This window comes from Lissotriton helveticus, chromosome 5_1, assembly GCF_964261635.1.
Source record: "Lissotriton helveticus chromosome 5_1, aLisHel1.1, whole genome shotgun sequence".
Taxonomy (NCBI): Eukaryota; Metazoa; Chordata; class Amphibia; order Caudata; family Salamandridae; genus Lissotriton; species Lissotriton helveticus.
In genome coordinates, this window is record NC_136065.1 from 315,413,590 (window position 1) to 315,429,386 (window position 15,797).

Genomic DNA, 15,797 nt, shown 5'->3' on the forward strand with positions numbered 1-15,797 from the left:
TTTAGACACTTTCCTAGATGGAATTCAGAAAAAGACCTCTTGGTGTGGATTCAGCTACTCTATCCCAGTACCAATAGCAATGGTGTAGACCAATATACAGCCTAGAATATGTTGGGCTACACTGATACACTCTTTACTCTAGGAGTGGAAAAGCTGCCCACAATTTATAGTATTATTACCCAGTGTCCCAAGCCAAATATTTCTTTCACTGGTTTCACCCAGCATTTCATCTCCCCATACATATTAATAATCAAGAAATGGCAGGTGCCACTCCAGTGATCACTTTTCCATCCAGGACTACAAATCCACCGACAAATTACTCTGATAATGGGAAACTCTTTAACATTGGGCGCAATCAAGAGGAACATTTTGAATAACGTTATGCAGTAATAACGAAACATGAAAAAATGATTAAGAACCAAAATAAAGAATAAGAATTAACCAATTCATGTAAAAACTTTATTGAATTTCATTGAATGAATAAGACGAAGATCTGTTCTTTGAGTGCATCGAAGGGACGTCACTCCTAAGGGATATGCCGCTTTTTGAAACTCTTTAACACATCATGCAGGTGTGAAAATAATTCTTCGCCCCTCGGCCCTCAATTCACAATAACCATATTCTGCCGTTGTCCTATGAACCAAAAGCACAACAACAATTAGCATCCTTGGATATTAAAACCCTTGCAGATCTGTTGATTGATATTAAATACCCGACACTCAAAACGTTTAAACAGAGTGGGAGAACCACCCCAATGGATGACGTATTAAAAGAATGCCACAAACCTACTAAAACACTTCCTGAACCATCCACCCACCTTGGCAGCCTTGACCTTGTCCTTTGCCTCGCATCTCTTCGGGTTTAAAAAAAAAAAATCTTTATTGATTTTCATAACAGAATTACAATGCAGTTTAACTACAGACCCATACTTCCCAACCCCACTCCCCCCAAACAGTCAAAGAGATGTAAGTCACAGCATAAGTTATTAGGGATCAGTCCATACATGACATAAAGGCTGCTTAACGCCTTGCATGCTCATGACGGAACCATGCCGGCATGACCCACGGGCAGCGTGTGCTCATGACAGCGTGGTTCCGTCATGCTGCGGCTGCTCCGCCCAAGCAGCACTGATTCCCCGCCTGTGCGGGCAAATTGATGAGCGGGCATGGTCATGACGGAACCACGCCGTCATAAGCACACGCTACCTGTGACTCATGACGGTGTGGTTCATGAAGTACCGTGCTCACCCCTTAGCCCCCCTGCACCGCGGCAGAATTTGCGGCGCAGGGAAGGGGTTAAATCAAATAACTGGTATCATCATTTCCAGGTGTAATACATCTACAACTTTACCACAGTTTCAGTATATCAAACATCCGGTTTATCCAAATTTTGTCCTGGCTCAGGACCCTCCATTTCTTGTTGTAATCTAACCTCCGCTAAGTCCCATCCACATTTCCTCCCTGTTCAACTAGGTTATAGACCAGTTTTTGAAGTACCCCACATTCAGCTTGTACCCACCTCGTGAACTCCCTTAGCCATTGTTTTGGCGTGGGCAATGGTTTGGTCACCCATCTCAAGGACACACACTTTTTTGCCAAGGTGAGGCCGAGTTTTAATACCTTCTATGCTTCTTTAGTATACTTTGTACGTGTCATTAGCCCCAATAAGCATATTTGAACCGTTGGTTGCAGCTGTTTGTCAGTTAATATTCCTAGTGTCTGAATTATCTCACCCCAAAAGGCATTCATGCCTGGGCATGTCCACCACATGTGAAGAAAGGTTCCCTCTGTTCTTTTACATTTGGGACACCATTCTGGTTTGGAGGGGTTTATTTTATGTAGCCACTGTGGTGTGGTTTAGTCCCTGTGCCTCCATTGTTGTGTATTAGTTTCAGTTGGGCGTTTAGTATAACTTTTCTGCAATTTTCCATTATAGTTGCCCGGTCCCCATCCAGGTCATCTTCCCATTGCGACCTTAGTGTAGAAAAGCATGTATTGTGCACCCCCAGGCACTGTTACCCGCATAGGATAAGGAACTGATTTATTTGCATTTAGTAGGAACCCAGAGTTTTCCCCCACCTGAGCCAGTGTACTGTATACCGCTGGCCACGTACTCACTGGGTTTCTCAGTGTTAACAATATATCTTCGGCATAAAATAAGGTCATTTCCCGTTGACCTCCTACTATTAAGCCGTTTGTGTGCCGGTGCATATAATTTGCGACAGCGGTTCTATAATCAGTGGAACTATCAGAGGTGAGAGGGGTCATCCCTGCCCAGTCCCTCACTCTAGCGGCCAGCTGTTGACATTCTATTGCCTACTTTCACCCTCGCCCTGCTCTCGGTATTCAGGGTTTAATTACTAGACTCTAGAATGTAGCAGGAGGGTCATCAAATGGTCCTGAACCATTATCGAGAATGAAATGGGAGCGAAACCAGAACCTATCTCTTAATGATACCATATGGAAATACTCCTGTCAGTAAGTTCAGCAAAAAGCACTGAACAACAGGCATAGAGTCATTCATTTTCAATATCTGCATATATTACATTCCACTCCCGTTCCAGTGTATGCTAAAGGCCTTGCTACAGATTCGAGCTGCCCCAAATATCATTACCTAGTACCTGACTATTATCAAGTGGTCCTGCCCACCTATATTCGCACTCTACAAATCGATATTCATAGTCTTTTCGGAAACTATATCTGGGTCCCTCACCCTGCCCACGCTCCAGGTGTTTTTAGCGTATGTCAAAAACATTCCCAGACAGTCCAGAAGGTTCACAGGACTGGCCATTCTTTTTGCACAGGGCAAAGTTGCTATGAGGTGAGTGAAGGATCCTGCTCCTAAGAACACGGACTGTATCAACGGCCTCATCTCCTGTAAAGACAAGATGGATACTTATGCGTCCACACTCCCTCGTTCCTCATGCCTCAAGGATATTTGGATTCCTCCTTCCTTCATACTTGTTGTCTCGTGATGCCCTTACATCACCCAAATTGAATGAAGGATATTAGCTACATAACTAATAAAGTGCATGATATGGGCTACTCAACTGTACATAATTACGTATGAATGTAAAAATTATCGCTATCATTTGAGGCTCTCATAAGTGATAAAGTTATTTATGTATTCACAAAAAAAACAAAAGGTTAAAGATAAGTTATAGTTAGGAATGTTAGCTAGTTATGTTTGATATACAAACCCAACTAAAACTACACAGACATAAGACATTCTAAAGTTATGGTTATATTTAAAAATTTTCATTTATGCACCACTTTCAAATTAATATTTTATACTCATAACTCACATTTATACTATACACATCACCTTAAAATTCATGTAACTTGTGCACCTCCGTACACAGTGTTCACACCTCAATCGCCACACTACATTAACTTTAACAGGCCCCTTCTTTATGCACTTCTTATACCATTGCATATTAAAACCTTTAAAGCATGTGAAATGATTGCATTTATAACAACACGTATGACATCTGAAATTATATACTGTGGCAGAACATAGTGCATGGTACAATGACAAGGTTAGTTAATGTAGTGTGATGATTGAGGTGAGAAGACTGTGCATGGAAGTGCGCTAGTTATTTGAATTTTAAGGTGGTGCATAAGTATAAATATGAGTTATAAGTATACATTTACTGAAAGTGGTGCATAAACGATACATTAAATTCATAACTATAACTTTAGAATGGCTAATGTTTGTGTAATTTAAGTTGGATTTGTGTAGGAAACATAAGTAAAGTTTTCCTAACTATAACTTATCTTTAATCTTTGTTCTTTTTGGGATTATCAATGCTTTTTCTAATGTTATTGACAAATTTGAAATATTCATCCACTTTAGTTTTGTGGCGTGCTGTTAACTGGAGCATGGTACAATATACTGGAGGACAGTGGTTTAAAGTCTACTATGGTACAGTAAATTGTGGTATAGTAGAGGAGAGTAAAGTGAAATCAGGTATACCGTAGAGGCATGCAGTAGAAGGGTATAGAGTGGAGTGGCGTAGATTGAATTAGGATAGAGTACAGTGGCGTATATTGCAGTGGTATACAGTGTAGTGCAGTACACTACAGTGGTATACAGCGGGCTTGTATCGAGCGATAGATTAAAGAGTGGTAAAGCAGAGTTAAGTTTTTAAAAATTCTTGTTGCTTGGCATTCAATTGACAAAACAAGATCGTAGAGTTTTGGAAGTATGGATTTATTTGGACAGTTATTTTTAGCTTGATGAAATTCTCAAGTCTTCTGTTCTCTTTTTTACTTCCTTCTAGAACAATTGGAGGTCTCATCCACCAGCACCCTCGGAGCAAGGAAACAAGCCACAGGTAAGTTTCCTTTATTTTCCCCCATATTAACTCTAATACAGGTACCCTTTTTTTCTGGGTATACGTCTCTTGTAGGGTTGCTGGGATGTGAGGGGTTTGATTTCTCTGTAGTCATGACGACCAAATAAATGGTAGTGCCCAACTGAGAGTAAAAAATGAGAGAAAAAAAGTAGGAAAAGAAGGGAAAGAAGGAATCCTTTTTATTTAACGTGCCCTTGGGCTTTCTTGAGAGCTACATGGTTCTTTTAGTCTTTGATGGCCCGGCTCGATTTCCAACCAGGTCAAGTGAGTAAGGGGGGTCGTTAAAGGTGCTGCTTTAGACCGGGATAAATCGCCAGCTCCTACTAATCTCAAAAGAGATTCCCAATCTTTAACGTGGCTTGGCAGTTTTACGACGAGTGAAGGAGTTTCACGCAGAATGAGAAACCTAACAAAAGAAGAAAAGAAAACACGCCCGTAAGTTATGACACTCCTCCTCCCCCTCTGTTAACACTGAAGTTCCAATGTGGGCCTTATCTTAGGCTCCAAGTAGACCCTTGTGTGGCCCCCTCCATCCACCCGTGCTGGAATAGCAACCGGTCACGTCCCTGAGCGAGCGTCGCGTGGCTGGGTGAAGAATGCTGCCGGCAGCCGTCCTGCCATGCACAGATCCTTACGTCAGCATCTTCATTCCCCTTGACTCCGTACAGCATGTCAGTTCTCCAGTCGTAGTGTAATCCTGAGCACCCACACACCCTTGGTCTCCTGCACTCGGATTTAAGGGCCTTGTAGGAGTAGTATGCAGGAGAGACTCCTCCCCTTCTTGTTTTCTTGTACCAATCAGGATAGGATTTCCTGTTGTCCCTTCAAATGAAGCGTGACCTTGTACTTCCTTTTTTTCTGTGATATCGTTGAAGGCCTGAAGAAGTGAAAGGGTGTTGTGATTTGGTGTTTCAGTGGCAGCGCTGGTCAGGGACCAGGGCACATCATTGTTCAGCCCTTCACCAAATTCATTGTGAATTTGAAGTTGAAGTTGAAGGTACTTGGAGAGCGCACGTAGACCAAGCGGTTTCTTGGTGCTGAGGACATGAGTGAGTAGAGAGATGTCTACTCTGCAAAAGCCTGTAGGAAAAGCCAGGTCTTCAAGGCCCTACGAAAGTCCATATAGAGAGCAATAGTCCTAATACTAAGGGGTAAGGAATTCCAAAAGGAGGGGGCCAAGAAGGAAAAACTCATGCCGCCATGTTTCTTCCTTCTACAGCGGGGAATGCACAAAAGATGTTTAGATAAGGACCGGAGGTTGCGGGTGGGGACATAATGCTTGAGTTTAGCGGCTACAAAGGCAGGCGCAGTGCCAGCTAAGGCCCTGAAAATCAGACAGCCAAGTTTAAAAAGGGAATGTTCGGCAAGTGGAAGCCAATGTAAAGTTTTTAAAAGTGGAGTAATGTGATGATGTCTGGGCAGTTTATAAACCAACCTTGCCGCCTGGTTCTGGATTTGCTGCAGGCGGCGAAGCTCGCACGCCGGTATTCTGACGTACAGAGCATTCCAGTAATCCAGACGAGATATAACCATGTCTAGCAAGATTAGTTTAAGTGCCTCGATAGAGAAAAAACGGGAAATTTTGCGTATGGTACATAGGTTAAGAAAGCAGGATGAGACCACAGCACTAACTTGATTATGCATGGAAAGGTCACTGCTAATTTTAATACCAAGGTTTTTAACAGAGGCAAAGGGAGAGGGAGGCGGGCCAAAAGAAGAGGGCCAAAAAATAGAGGACCAGGGACTGGAAACACCACCCGTGAGTACAAGCTCAGGTTTATTGGGATTGAGCTTAAGGTGGTTAAAGTTCATCCAGTCACTGATGAACAACATAACTGATTGAAAATTTGAGACAGAAAAAGGAGAAGAGGAGATGTTAAAGATGAGTTGGAGGTCGTCAGCATAGTTATATACTGTGACATCCAATTTTTTAAGAGCAAAGATGAGAGGGAAAATGTACAAATTAAAAAGAAGAGGAGAGAGAGAGGAACCTTGGGGGACCCCACAGATGATAGGTTGAGGGGCCGCAGAAAAGCCAGCCAGCTGAACGGCCTGCTGGCGGTTCTCCAAAAATGAGGAAATCCAAGCCAGGGAGGAGCCCCGGAGGCCAGCACTCTTGACACGGTCGATCAAGATGGTGTGATCGACCGTGTCAAAGGTGGCCAAGAGATCCAGGAGAACCAAGGCCTGAGTGGAATTGGCATCAGCTCTACATCTGAGTTCATCCATCACAGAGAGTATGACAGACTCTGTAGAATGAGCGGGACGAAAGCCCACTTGGTGAGGATCTAAAGCATGAGTGTTCTCGATGAAAGAGCTGAGGCATGCTGTGACATGGCTCTCTAAGATTTTCCCCAAGTAAGGAAGCAAAGAAATGGGGACGGAATTAGAAGGAAGAGACGGGTCGGCCCCTGCCTTCTTTAAAAGGGGAATAATTTTAGAAGATTTAAAAAGGTCAGGGACTATCCCCAACGAGAGAGAATTATTGAGAAATGCCAAAGGCGGATCAGGGCAAACAGAAAAGACCTCCTTTAATAGATAAGCAGGGCAACTATCGATGGGACAGCCAGACTTAACTTTGGTAAGTGAGGCGATGAAGGTATCCCTAGATATTAGGGGGAACTGATCCAGGAAGTGGGAATTGGGTAAGGGATCAAGGCAGTGGAAATTAGGTGAAGGAGGAGGAATATTAGCTTTGATGGTACTAATTTTGTCAATAAAATACTCGTTAAGAGAATTACAGAGGGCTTGTGAAGGAAGGGGCTTGAGAGTGGCTCTTGCCGAGGTGGCCAGGTCGTGAACAGTAGAAAAGATGTCTTTCGGCTTGTTTGCAGACAAAAGGATTTTTGAGGTAAAGTAGTCCGATTTCGCTTGAACAATAGCATTTTTATAGTCTTGTAGCAAGGCAAGATATAATGATTTTTGAAGTGAGCAATATCTCAGTCTCCAGCGACGTTCAGCTTGCCTCAGGGCCAGTTTTTTAAATTTGAACTCAGAGGTGAACCACCGGTTAGAGTCGTGAAGACGACGGGTCTTAAGGCGTTTTAAAGGGACCAAGTGATCGCAGGCCGAAGTGAGCCAGTTGTCAATTGCATAGGCCTGAGAATGAGGAGAAAGGTCATGTAAATTAGGACGTGAACAGGAAAGGGAGGAACAAAGAGAGGATGTGTCCACTCGACCCCAGTTTCGAACCCAGGTGTTAGAGGGGAATGGGGGTTTACTAACATCCACGAGGTCAAAGGAAAATGAGATAAAAAAGTGGTCGGACCAGGGACATGGACTAATAATCGGAGTAGGAACACTCAAATTGGATGACCAAACCTGGTCAAGAATATGACCATGGATATGGGTGGGGGAATGTATATGCTGAGAAAGATTAAGGTTACAGAGGAGGTCAGAGAACTCTTTAGAATGGGGGTCCTCCCGGGGATCGGAGGGCCAAAAGTTAAAGTCACCCAACACCAGTAACCGAGAGTTGTTAACAACAAGCATGGCCAACAAATCCCCTACTGTCGAGGAGAAGAGGGGCATAGACTGCGGTGGACGATAAAAAAGAACACATGTCAGAGGGACAGTGGAAGACATGGAGCGAACAACAAGAAAATCAACTGAGGGAATGGGAAGGAAGGATAATGGTAAAAACTGAAAATTTTAATGTATTATTAACGCGACTCCACCTCCGACTTTCCCATCTGGACGGTCCGAGCGTAAGATGTAATAAGGATCAGGAATGGCCGCTAGTATGTCCGGTGAGGAGTCGGAGGAGAGCCATGTCTCCGTAAGGAATAATATGTCCGGCCTAACGGTGTCCAGAAAAGTGAAAAGTTCAAGCTGATGCTTAACTAATGAGCAGGTATTGAGGAGATAGGCTGACACCATTATAGGGACAGGCTGGGCTAGGGGTAACAGGGAGGAAGCAGACACCACAGCATGAGACTGGAAATGTGCTGACTGGCCTGTCAGGAATGGAAGAGACACCGAGGGACTGGGGTTAAGGATGCCAGTACTCTTAATGCAAGAGTAAATATGAGCCAAAATAGCCCAATTACCCCGAAGCGCGAATAGATCTTGAAAGGAGTATGCATAAGGGTGAACAGGGTACCTGGCCCCTGGCCCCGGCCGGCCGCGGACGGGCGCAGACGTGCTTGCCTTTGTCGCGCCTTCGGTGCACCAGCGGCGCGCCCGCTGCGCGCGGTGTAACACATGGGGCTAAATAGACAGCCCAGGAAGAGGTGGTGCGGTAACTCCGCCCCCCAAGGTCAGGTGGTGCTCGACCTCCCCACAAGCCCTCCGCTCGACAGGCAAGCCTGCGTCGGACCAGGGCTGTGGAGACGAGTAAACCGAGTGGAAGGACAGAGGAGCACAGAAATCCTGGCAGGTAGGAAAAACAAGCACCAGAGCTATCGAGGTGCAGCTGAGATAAGAGTGTTGTAATGCCCAGACTTACGCCGCCTCGCCAAGAAAACAATCAAAGTGGTTAAAAGCAGCTCTAGCCAATAGAGAGAGCCGCAGCTAAAATGCGAGGCAAACTCCCTCACACTCGTGTCCACAGCGCGCGAAGCAACACATAGGGCTAAATAGACAGCCCAGGAAGAGGTGGTGCCGGTAACTCCGCCCCCCAAGGTTAGGTGGTGCTCGACCTCCCAACACGCCTTCCACTCGACAGGCAAGCCTGCGTCGGACCAGGGCTGTGGAGACGAGTAAACCGAGTGGGAGGACAAAGGAGCACAGAAATCCTGGCAGGTAGGAAAAACAAGCACCAGAACTATCGAGGTGCAGCTGAGGATAAGGGTGTTGTAATGCCCAGACTTACGCCGCCTCGCCAAGAAAACAAACATAGTGGTTAAAAGCAGCTCTAGCCAATAGAGAGAGCCACAGCTAAAATGCGAGGCAAACTCCCTCACACTTGTGTGACACGTCCCCTTTTGGGAGGGAGGGGGGCAATCCAAACAGAGACCCATTTTGTGTGTGAAAAAGGCTGCTTTATTGAAACAGGTGCATATTACCAAAAAATTAACTGGCAACTGCCTTACAAAACTAAAGCCTCACTATACATCAAATAGCTGAGCCCTGATCCACCCGCCCCTATGATCCCCTCAAAATTTCCCCACCCTGGCATTAACATAACAACAACATTACACCGTATTGCAGTTAAAACTTTTTCCCCCAAGGACACCCCGTTCCCTACCTGCCTTCCTGCAGCTGTAACTAACAACCGTCTATCCGGAAAGTTAGACTACCTTCCTACCCTTTTCCTGTCCCTGCTTACAAACTTCCAATACGTAACTAAAAACCTGTGCCAACCCTGGCCAACTTTACTAAACCCCGCAAGCACCTGTTGCAAGCGACAACTTCCATAAGACCCCTTATGCACCTGTCTCCACAAACCTGGCCTAAACCAAAGAATAAACCCCAAAGACTCCACCTAGCTAAAATTCTTAAAAAGAGGGATGGGAGGGTGGGGCCATGAAAACTATTACTAGCTACCCTGCTGCCAGCCACCAGGTCACTAAACCTAAAATGGTGGCTACAAATCCCCTCATAGGATTATATAAGCATAGGGCTACTTGGGCTACAATTGGGCTATAATTGGCTATAACTGGGCTACACCCCAAAAAAGCCCAAAACCACAAAATGGCCAATCCGGCCAGCCCAGGCCCCTCCCAAACTGCCTGGGGGCAGACCTCACTACGTTCGGCTGCCCCCCAAACCCTTCCTTGGAAGGGAGGCGGCAAGCCTAGCAGAGACCCATTTTGTGCGTGAAAAAGGCTGCTTTATTGAAACAGGTGCATATTACAAAATTACTAACTGGATACTGCCTTACAAAACTAAAGCCTTGCTATACATCAAATAGCTGACCCATGGTCCCCCGTCTCTACGATCCCCTCAAACGTTCCCCCACCCTGGCATTAACATAACAACAGCATTACACAGTATTGCAGTTAAAACTTTTTCCCCCAATGACACCCTGTTACCTACCCACCTTCCTGCAACTGTAACCAACAAACATCTATCCTGAAACTTAGACAACCTGCCTACCCTTTTCCTGCCCTTGCTCACAAACTTCCAATACTTAACGAAAAACCAGTGCCAACCCTGGCCAACTTTTCTAAACCCCGCCACCCAGGAAAAAGGGGGTGACGGCCACTACTGCCTAGGCCCCTTTGTTCTGCCCACCCCCTCCTATTGGCCTCTTACTTCATAGGGTGGCTCTGAACATTTAACGTTCTGGCTAATCAGCTTCCTAATTTTCAACAAATAAAAGTCCATTCCCAGCCTTGACAAGTGGACCCTGTCTCCTCCCAAAAATTCCACTGCATCAAAATGAATGTCCCTGTGCACAATTCTACCAAAACTCGATTCCCTGAAAAAACGAGACATCTCTGTATTAAGCTTCCTCTTGGCTCTGTCCACTGCTCCTGGATTAACTGCCCCCCACCAGACCCGGAGGGGCACAACGCATTCCATACCACAAAACATCCTGATCACTGTTGTTTAATAAGTGCTAAGTCCGTCTTCATGCGTCTGCTCAGGACTATGCCCTTCTCTTTACACAAATTATTTCCACCCAAATGTACAACCAAAATGTCCGGACACCGACCCCCAACTAGCAGACCGTTAAGACACGGAATCAGCTCCTTTCAAAACATGCTCTCTTTTCTTTTTCATAACACTTGCGGGGTTATTAAAACCAAGATTCTGTCCGAAATAAATTTGCTTGTACGTGCGCCCACTTCACAAAGGAGTGTCCCATAACCCAGATTGATATTTCCAACGAAAGGGGGGCCAGCCACCGAACCTGAAACAAGAAACATTGCGTGAATTTATGCATTGTAACAACTGCGCTAAATTCCTTATCCCTGCTGTGCAAGTATCGCTTCTAATAATCTGAGGATCACCTCCCCAAATGCATGATATCACCCTGTCCCCACCCTCTATTGCTTGCCTCAGATGCTGCCCCAATCCGGAAAGAGTGTGTCCCAATACCTGCACTGTGTATGCCCAATTCCTTCAGTGCCTTCCTCAGCACAGCTAGTAATTGGAAGGCTGTAACTCTTTTCCCATTCGCATGCACAAAAACGGACTCCCCAATATCCTTGGATGGGATGCTGCTCGCCAGTGAAGCCCCCATCTATAAGAGCAAGTAAGCTTAGGCAATGGAGCCTACAACAACACCCATTTTCCCTTGTCCTTTAAATCCCTTTTGGACTTTTTTATCCATATATGTACACCTGCATCGCGCAAGACCACATCTTCCCATCAGATCCCCCCACCCCTTCTGTCCCCTAACGACTCAGATACTAAATGCACAAAAGAACATCCACCATCAGTGTGGAAATCAGGCACGACTCAAAGGCGTCCGTGCAAATCCTAGGCAAAATCTGTATTACGCTGCTCAGCAACTGCCATGACAAGGATCTCCTGACCGTATTCAGCTGGCCATGCTCCCTGGCCCACCCTTCTAGCATCCTTGAGCCCAATTCACCCGCTGAAGCCATGTAACCCCAGAGCAATTTACACATGAATGCAATTCCCGCTAATTTTCCTGCAATTGTTACCCTGGGTAAACCTTTTCCAATCATATCCGGTATAAACTGAATCACATTGTCCCTTCGCTGTTACTTAGTCGAGCGCCGCTGGGCAACTGACAGCAAAACTCTTTCCATGCTAGATTATAGGCTATCCTAGTGGACTTATCCAGTGATCCTACCACCAGTTGTAGCATCTTGTGTTGCCTACGTACCACAACTGCTGCGGCATGGGTGTCGGGATCCTGTTGGCGTCCTTGGCCAACCCACAGAATCTACCCCACAGTGAACGAGACATTCGCTATGTCATTGTCCACACCTGGTACATGCAGTGCTCCAAATGCTATATATTAACACAAACAACCTAGGACAAAACCCTCAGCAACACTTGTTCATCCCTTGCTGACTGACGGTTCACAATCTCTACAACTGCCCTATTATCAACTCGAAAAGCCACTTTCCTATGCGCAAGCTGACTACCCTATAGTGTAACTGCCACAACTAAGGAGAAGAACTCCAGAAATCTATTCTGCCTGCCACTGCTCGGCACACCACTTCCCCTGCAAGTAGAGGCCAAAACCTTTGCTACCTGCTGTATCTGAAAATATCTGCATATCCCAAATGAGATCTCCCCTCCCTTGCCAGTCTAATGCCATTGAAAGTTTGCAGAAAAACATGTCACATTCTCAAATCTTCTTTTACGCCTGCAAGGAAAGGCCCATGACGATGAGGCAATCTGTTCCCCCCAATGCCCTCACTAGCCTCCTGCAAAAGGTTCTCCCTACTCTCACTACCCTACATGCAAAAATGAGATGCCCTAGCAAGGCCTGTATCTCTTTGACCATTACTTTTTGCTGTGCCAGCACGGCGTTAAGCAATTCCAGCATTTTATCCCATTTATTATCTGGCAACTGGGCTTGCATTTCTTTGGAATCAATCCAATTCCCAAAAAAAGACAGTGCCGTGCTGGGGTCATCGTCTTTTCGTGTGCCAATGGCACTCCCAACTTCTCCGTCAGCTCTTTGAAGTTTTCCAGGACCTCCTGGCACTCCGTGGAGCAAGAGGCTCTAACAAAGAAAATCATCCAAGTAATTGGTCACTAACATGTGCCCTGTCCTTTGCGTTAAGCAATTCCAGCATTTTATCACTTTCATCATCCGGCAACCGGGCTTGCATTCTTCTGGAGTCAATCAGAAATCTAAGAAAAGACAGTGCAATGCTGGTGCCCATTGTCTTTTTGAGTGCCAATGGCACTCCCAAATCCTCCGTCAGCTCTTTGAAGTTTACCAGGGCCTCCTGGCACTCCGTGGAGCAAGAGGTTCCAACAAAGAAAAAATACATCCAAGTAATGGGTCACTAACATGTGCCCCGTCCTTTTTTAAAACAACCACTGCAGACAAGGTAATGCCTTATCCACGTACCATTTACAATTGAAATTGATATACAGAAGATCCCAATCATCTGGATGGACTGGAAGCAAATGGAAAACCAATTTTATATCGCATTTTGCCATTTCCGCCATTGCGCCCGCTGTCACTACCAGTGACATGGTCACGTCAACTGACGAGTAAAAAACAGTAGCTTCCTTTTCATCGATAAAATCATTCACCGAGCACCATTCTGGCCATGATAAATGCTGAATAAGCCTGAATTGTCGGGGTTCTTTATTGGACACCACCACAACTGGTGACACAATCAAGTTGTCCAGAGGCTAAACTGGGAAAGGGCCCACCATTCTCCATCTCCTCACCTCTTTGCCTAATTTCTCTTGCCCAACCTGTGAATGTTCTTTGCTGACTTCAAATTTTCTGATCAAAGCCTGTGTCTAGGTGCTGCCTACCCCAAATGAAAACCCCACTTGAACCCTTCCCTTAGTACTTCTGCAGCCTTCTGGTTGTCCTAACTCTGTAAGACTGCCTCCAATTTGTCTGCCTTAACTGGCGTATGAGCCTTTTGTCCCAGAAAACCCGTAGCTCCTCTTGACCCCGAAAAATGCTTCTACTGCTGTCCCCCGTGTTGCCCCCGTTGCTGAAAACCCCTCCTACCCCAAAACAGTTGATCAAGGGATTTTGAGCACTCATGGCGAAATCTGCAATATTTGCATGTGCACAGACCTTTATTGAAATCCCAGCAGGCCCCCATGCTCCTGGAAGCCCAATTGTGTGCTGCCATAATCCGTGTCATGTTCCACCCATTTTTGCCTCAGTATCCCAGGCCATACCGGCCCTGAATTCCTCATTGTATTGTGCCCATGAATGCCTCAGTATCCCAGGCCATACCGGCCCTGAATTCCTCATTGTATTGTGCCCATGCATAACCCCCCAACCTGTGATTGACCTCCACATACTTGAATAGTGCTACGCAGCGTTCTGGGAATTTCTCCCAGTAAACACTAACATAAATCAAGAAAGCTGCTGTCCAATTCTCTATGGTCAGAGGAACCCTTGCCCCCTCTCCTCTGTCCCCACAGAGACCAATACCAGCCCCTCCCTCTTTCCATATGTTTTACCTGGCTCTAAGGAGGGTGCCTGTATTGCTGCAGTCAGCCTTGCCAGTAGCCCCGTAGTTCATCCCAACTTGGTTGGCCTTGCCGTAGGCTTTGACTCTCTTCTGGACACCTGGAAAACACTCTGAGAGACATTACTCTTATCCCCCCACCCCATCTAAATCATCTCTAAGCTCGCCTTCCTCAAGGCTCTACTCATCGAAATCTAACTCCGTGCCTTCGTGCGACCCCTCATGGGCCCATAACTGTGCGCCTCCGGGGAACCGACCACACCATCTGATATACCCCTGAGTCCTATGACTACGTTCTCCTGCTAGTTTTCCATCCTGCAGACCGCTGAGGTCCGTCGGGTGTTGGGGCCAGCGAGACCGCTCTTGGCCTACATGTGCTGGCCACGCCGGAATCCCCCGATGGTAACAGGTACGCCGCACAAGGCTCCACCCTCCCTTCTCCTAGGCGCCAGTAAGCCACACCCAGCTCTGCCAAGTCCACCACCGGAAGTGAGTCTTCGCCCTGCTATATAAATGATTGTTCTGGTGTGCCGGGCCTTTGATACTCATCCCCTGTCTTCCGCCCTACCTTAAACCAATCACCTACTTCCCTGTCACTCAATCCCTCTTCCTCCCCTCACTCCATTCCAGTCCAGCCATATCTAACCCTGGCCGGTCCTGGTCAAGACCTGTCCCCTGAACCCCCCCTACCAACCTTTCTGCTGCCCCCGCCTTAGCCCCCCCCCCCTTCCCCCTCTTCTCAAATGTAAAGCTTTGCCCTCCAAACCAGCTGATCCTCCCTGTGCAAGATAAGCATCAACTTGACCCACTCTACTAATGGCCCTCACCTCGTTATTCCATGAGGTGAAAATATAAAGCCCTTCTCAGGCATTGCTACCCCCCGGCCGTCTCCCAATCCCCCAGGATCCCCTCCTCTTACTCCCAACATCCATTTGAGCCTTCCTCCCCTCTCCACTCCCCAGACCCAAGTTCCCATTCTAAATCCCTCAGGCCCTCACCCTGCCTAACCCAACCGGGTATACCCCCTCCACCTCCCAAACCCCAAAACCGCCCTTGCACACTCTTGCTGGAGCCTCGGAATGCACACGAGGCTCTGATGCTTGTGGGGAGAAAGGGACCGCTCATCGGGCCTAAGAGCAGCCCCTAAAACTCACTACTTTTCTTTGCGCCCGCCTAGGGGACGTGCAGGCTGAGACGGCGGCCGCCATTCATAAGAAAACTATTAATAGCAATCGTAGAAAAATATTACTAGTTACCCTGCTGTCAGCCACCAGGTCACCAAAACCTAAAATGGTCGCTGGCAAATCGCCTCATTAGATTATATAATTTGGGCTACTTGGGCTAAAATTGGGCTACAATTGGTCTACACCCTAAAAAAGCCCCAAACCACAAAA